Below are 6,629 nucleotides of genomic sequence, written 5' to 3'. Positions count from 1 at the left end.
AACCACTTGACTCGGCTAGGAATTGATCTTCCAGTTGAGAGTGTTATTGATAGAGCTCTTCAGTCACTGCTGATGTCACTTGAAGCTACGTCGGTATTTCCCCAAAGAGGAAGGGATGATGCAGCACAACGGCGGTAGGTATTTCCCTCATATATGAAACCAAGGATATTGAACCAGTGGGAGAACCATGCAACACAACGTAAACAGCACCTGCACACAAATAAAAACTACTCGCAACCCGACGTGTAAAGGGGTTATCAATCCCTTTCAGGTAGCGGCGCCCCAAGATGGGCAAACGAACGTGAGTGAGTTGTAAATATAGATAGATTGAACGCCAAATAAAATAAATTGCAGCAAGGTATTTTTGGATTTTTGGATTTAATAGATCTGAAAATAAAAGCAAAGGAAAATAGATAGCAAAGGCAAATAATATGAGAAAGAGACTCGGGGGACATAGGTTTCACTAGTAGCTTCTCTCGAGAAAAACAACAAACAGTAGGTAAACAAATTACTGTTGGGCAATTGATAGAACTTCAAATACTCATGACGATATCCAGGCAATGATCTTTACATAGGCATCACGTCCAAGATTAGTAGACCGACTCCTGCCTGCATCTACTACTATTACTCCACACATCGACCGCTATCCAGCATGCATCTAGTGTATTAAGTTCATGGAGAAACGTAGAAATGCAATAAGAACGATGACATGATGTAGACAAGATCTATATATGTAGAGATAGACCTCATCATTTTATCCTTAGTAGCAATGACACATACGTGTCGGTTCCCCTTCTGTCACTGCGATCAAGCACCGTAAGGTCGAACCCACTACAAAGCACCTCTTCCCATTGAAAGATAAATAGATCAAGTTGGCCAAACAAAACCCAAATATCAGAGAAGAAACACGAGGCTATAAGCAATCATGCATAAAAGAGATCAAAGAAACTCAAATACTTTCATGGATATAAAAAGATAGATCTGATCATAAACTCAAAGTTCATCCGATCCCAACAAATACACCGCAAAAAGAGTTACATCATATGGATCTCCAAGAGACCATTGTATTGAGAATCAAATAAGAGAGAGGAAGCCATCTAGCTACTAACTACGGATCCGAAGGTCTACAAAGAACTACTCACGCATCATCGAAGAGGCACCAATGGAGGTGGTGAACCCCATCCGTGATGGTGTCTAGATTGGATCTAGTGGTTCTGGACTCTGCGGCAGCTGGAATTGATTTTCATCGACTCCCCTAGGGTTTCTGGAATATTGGGGGTATTTATAGAGCAAAGAGATGGTCCGGGGGCACCCGAGGTGGGCACAACCGACTAGGGCGTGCATGGGCCTCCTGCCGCACCCTGGCGGGTTGTGCTCTCCTCGGAGCACCCCCGAGGCGCAGCGTTGGCCCATTAGGTGTCTTCTGGTCCATAACAAATCTCTGTAAAGTTTCGTGGCATTTGGACTCCGTTTGGTATTGATTTTCGGCGATGTAAAAAACATGCAAAAAACAGTAACTGGCACTTGGCACTATGTCAATAGGTTAGTACCAAAAAATGATATAAAATGGTTCTAAAACATCCAAGATTGATAATATGACAGCATGGAATAATCGAAAATTATAGATACGTTAGAGACGTATCAGCATCCCCAAGCTTAACTCCTACTCGTCCTCGAGTAGGTAAGTGATAAAAATAGAATTTTTGATGTCGAATGCTGCCTATCTTGTCATATCATATTCTTTTCTTTATAGCATGGACATTGGAATTTTATATTGTTCAAAGCAATAGTCTAGTTTTGACATGATAACTTAAATACTCAAGCATATCAACAAGCAACCATGTCTTTCAAAACATCAATGCTAAAATAAGCTATCCCTAGCCCATCATGCTCAATCATTGATCCATTCATGAAACACACTCGCATATTAACTACACCCAATGCTCAAGTACGATCATAGTGCCTCCTAGTTGGTGCTTTATAAGAGAATATGGAGACTCAAATTCAAAATGAAAATTGTATATAGTAAAAGAAGGGCCCTTCGCGGAGGGAAGTAGGGATTTGTAGAGGTGCCAGAGCTCAAAGCCAAAAACTTAGAGATAAAAACATTTTGGGAGGTGTATCCACCCCACCAACGAAAACGACTTAGAGTTCCCAAAACTTTCCATGCTAGATACATCATAGGCGGTTCCCAAACAGAAAATAAAGTTTATTCCTTTTTCCACCATACTTTCACTTTCCATGGCTAACCGTATCCACGGGTGCCTTCCATACTAACACTTTCCAAAGAATTTATTATTTGACAACATAATGTAAATTCATTTTTCATTTCAGGACTGGGAATCCCTAATACCTTTGCCTTACTCTCATGCAATGACAAGTGAATAAACACTCATCGCGAGAATAACACATCTAGCATGGAAAATATTAGCCACCCCTCACCGCTCCGCGAGCGAAAAGAACACACAAAAGAGAAGTTTATTTTGAAAATTAGAGATGGCACATACAAATTTTCTTAGAACGGCAAAAGAATACCGCATATAGGTAGATATAGTGGACTCATGTGGAAAATTTGGTTTAAAGGTTTTTGGATGCACAAGTAGTGATCATACTTAGTGCAAAATGAAGGCTAGCAAAAGATGGATAAGCGACCAACCAAGAAATGAATAATCTCATAAGCGAGCATTAAGCATAACTAACACCGAATAATGCACCACAAGTAGGATATAATTTCATTGCATAATTATTGACTTTCGTGCTTGCATAGGGAATCACAAACCTTAACACCAATATTCTTACTAAAGCATACTTACTCATCAACATAACTCACATATCACATCATCGTATCTCAAAACTATTACTAAGAATCAAGTTTATTTTGTCCAATGATCTTCATGAAAGTTTTTATTATATCCTTCTTGGATATGTATCACTTTGGAACTAATTTTAATATGTTGCTTTTGACAAACTCAAACAAATATAAGTGAAGATCATGAGCATAACTTTTCTTTCTCTCAAATTAATTTAAATGAAGCAAGAGAGAATTTCTTTAAAAATACTAAAGCACACCGTGCTCAAAAATATATAATTGAAGCACTAGAGCAAGTCCATAGCTCATAAAAATTTAAGTGAAGCATAGAGAGCAATTCTAACAAGTCATGACATAATTTTGGCTCTCTCAAATAGGTGTGTCCAGCAACGAATCAAGACTTAAAATACAAAATAAAACAAGAAAAGACTCATGTCATACAAGACGCTCCAAGCAAAACACATAGTATGTGACGAATAAAAATATAGCTTCGAGTAAAATACCAATGGTCGTTAGAAGAAAGAGGGGATGCCACTCGGGGGCATCCCCAACCTTAGTTGCTTGATCTCTTTTGGATAATAGCGGGGGATGACGGGGAATCCCCAAGCTTAGGCTCTTCTTACTCCTTATTCCTTCATCCATCGTAAGATAACCCAAAACTTGAAAATGTCAATCTCACAAAACTCAACAAAACCTTCATGAGATTCGTTAGTATAAGAAAATAAATCACTACTATAAGTGATGTATCAAACCAATTCATATTTTGTTCTTGCATTATATCTACCGTATTCCAACTTTTATATGGCAAAAACTCATCAAAGAAAACCATAGAGCCATCAAAACAAGCACACAACGCAAAGAAAACAGAATCTGTCAAAAACAGATCAGTCTGTAGCAATCTGGACGTTTCAAATACTTCTGTAACTCCAAAAATTATGAAAAATTAGGAAAGCCTGAGAAATTTGTATATTGATCTATTGCAAAAGGAATGATTATATTATAGCTCTCTGGTTAAAAATAAGAATTATTTTCGTGAGCCCAAAAGTTTCTGTTTTTTAGCAAGATCACAACTATCGCCCAAGAAGATCCTAAAGGCTTTACTTGGCACAAACACTAATTAAAACTTAAAAACACAATCATAACAGTAGAATAATCATGCAAACACTAAAAAATATGAACCAAAAAGCAAAAATAAATTTTATTCATTGGGTTGCCTCCCAACAAGTGATATAGTTTTACGCCCTTAGCTAGGCATAAAGCAAGGATCTGAGTTTTGTTATCTTTGGTTCGAGATCCATAAGATGCCCTCATGATTGATTCATATGGTGGCATAATTCTTGTTCTAGGGAAGTGTTCCATACCCTTCCTCAAAGGAAATTGGAACTTTATATTGCCTTCTTTCATATCAATCACGACACCGATAGTGCGTAAAAACGGTCTACCAAGAATAATTGGACAAGAAAGATTGCAATCAATTTCAAGAATAATAAAATATATGGCCACATAATTCCTATTTGCAAGAATAAGAACATCATTAATTCTTACCATAGTATTTTTAATAGTAGAATCCGCCAAGTGCAAATTTAGAGAACATGATTCAATATCGGTAAGACCAAGCACATCACATAAAGATTTCGGAATAGTAGAAACACTAGCACCCAAGTCACAAAAAGCAAAACACTCATAATTTTTAATCTTGACTTTGATAGTAGGTTCCCATTCATCATGCAATTTTCTACGAATTGAAACTTCAAATTCCAACTTTTCTTCTAAAGCTTTCATCATAACATCAACAATATGTTTAGTAAAAGCTTTATTTTGTTCATAAGCATGGGCTGAATTTATCATGGATTGCAACAAAGAAATATAATCAATCAAAGAGCAACTATCATAATTAAAGTCTTTGTAATCCAAAAGAGTGGGCACATCACTAGCTAAAGTTTTGACCTCTTCAAACCCACTTTTATCAATTTTCTCAACAAGATTTTCCCCCCCCCCCCCGAAATATCTGGACGCCTTCTAGCTAAAGTTGACTCTTCTCCAGTCCCTTTTTAGTCAATATTAATACTACTAAACAAGTAATCAATAGAAGAAACACCAATCATTTTAAGATCTTCATCACTTTTGCGAAAGTAATCACTAGAAAACATTTTTTCTAAAAAATTCTCTTTTAGCTCTAAGCATAGTGGTTCTTTTATTACTTTCATCCATAGAAACATAAAGAGATTTAATTGATTCATCAACCTTAGGAACAAAGATTCCCACCTTGAGATTTTCCACATCATGAGAAATTGTATCAACACTTGTAGACAAATCATCAATCTTATTCAACTTTTCTTTTATGGAAGTGTTGAAAATTTTTGCGTGTTGAAAATTCTTTAATATTATTCTCAAGATCAGAGGTGTTCCTATTATTATAAGATTGATTTCCATAGGAATTACCGTAATTATTAGAGGAATTACTAGGAAAAGGCCTAGGATTAAAATTACCTCTATAAGCATTGTTGTTGAAATTATTTCGAGAGATAAAATTCACATCTACGGTGTCACTATTTTGCTCAATCAAAGTAGACAAAGGCATATCATTAAAATCAATAGGAGCACTTCTACTAGCAATCTTTTCATAAGAGCATCAACTTTTTCTGTAGCGACCCGACCTCAAACGGTCAAGTCTCTGTGCTTCAGTGTCATCCCTGGATCGGCAATGCTGACACACACAGTACTCGAAGGATTTATAACAGAGTAGCAATCACACACTTATTACATCGAAAGTCTCAAAAGAGAACTTATTACAATAATATGGCTTAAGGCAATCTAATACGGTAACAACGGAAGGCTTGGAAGATAAAGCGAGTCCATCAACTCCAACGGCATAGCTGAACTGCACGACAACGACCTAACGATCCTTACTCCTCGTCTGAAAAGTCTGCAACATAATACGTTGCAGCCCGAAAACGGGTCAGCACATGGAATATGCTGGCAAAGTAACACAGTAGAGCAAGAACAGAATAATGCTATCACTACATGCATATATGGCTGGTGGAAAGCTCTATGGTTACAATTTTTGCAAAAAGCCATTTTTCCCTACAACAAAGGAATAGATTTTAATTTAACTATCATGGTAGTTGAAACATCATTGAGACGGTTCCTCCAACTCAATCCCAATTGAAGTGATTAACAACCCAACAATATTAATTAAGAGTGGTGAGATACTTAAGATACTCCAAGTACTAGATACTCAAGATTGTCCATAACCGGGGACACGACTAACCATGATTAGTTTATACACTTTGCAGAGGTTTGCGCACTTTTCCCCACAAGACTCGATCGCCTCCGTTGGATTTATCGCACTACATGATGTTTGAGAAACGGATGACCGAGACACAGTATTTCAGAAACATTAACTCTCTACTCCGGGTAGACCATACCAAACCTACAAACCCACTACCTGCTGATCTACTTCTTCAAGAGCTTCACGTAACTTACTCAACTATGCTAGAGCCCATAATAGCTTGTGGCTACACACGGAAGTTTCTAGCATGAAAAATCTCAGTTCCCTTTAAGCCTAGGTGGCGGTCCATAGGAAGATCACACGGGTACTCTGGGATTTCCAAAAAATACATGCAACACTGGGTACTCCAGGTGCCTCAATCCACCCAGATGTAAATTTAAGTTGCCACCTTAAGTTGAACCATTAATTAACAATCTCACATCGGTCATGGATTTCACTCACCCAAACCACGTCTATGATCATAGCATAGCAATATAAGCAATGCGTAGAAGTAACTCCCCAGGGTTTGAATGTAACAGGGCAATAGGT

The sequence above is a fragment of the Triticum urartu genome, chromosome 1, assembly GCF_003073215.2.
Source record: "Triticum urartu cultivar G1812 chromosome 1, Tu2.1, whole genome shotgun sequence".
In the NCBI taxonomy this organism is placed as follows: domain Eukaryota; kingdom Viridiplantae; phylum Streptophyta; class Magnoliopsida; order Poales; family Poaceae; genus Triticum; species Triticum urartu.
The sequence above is the reverse complement of the archived record's forward strand: the minus strand, read 5'-3'. Positions refer to the sequence as shown.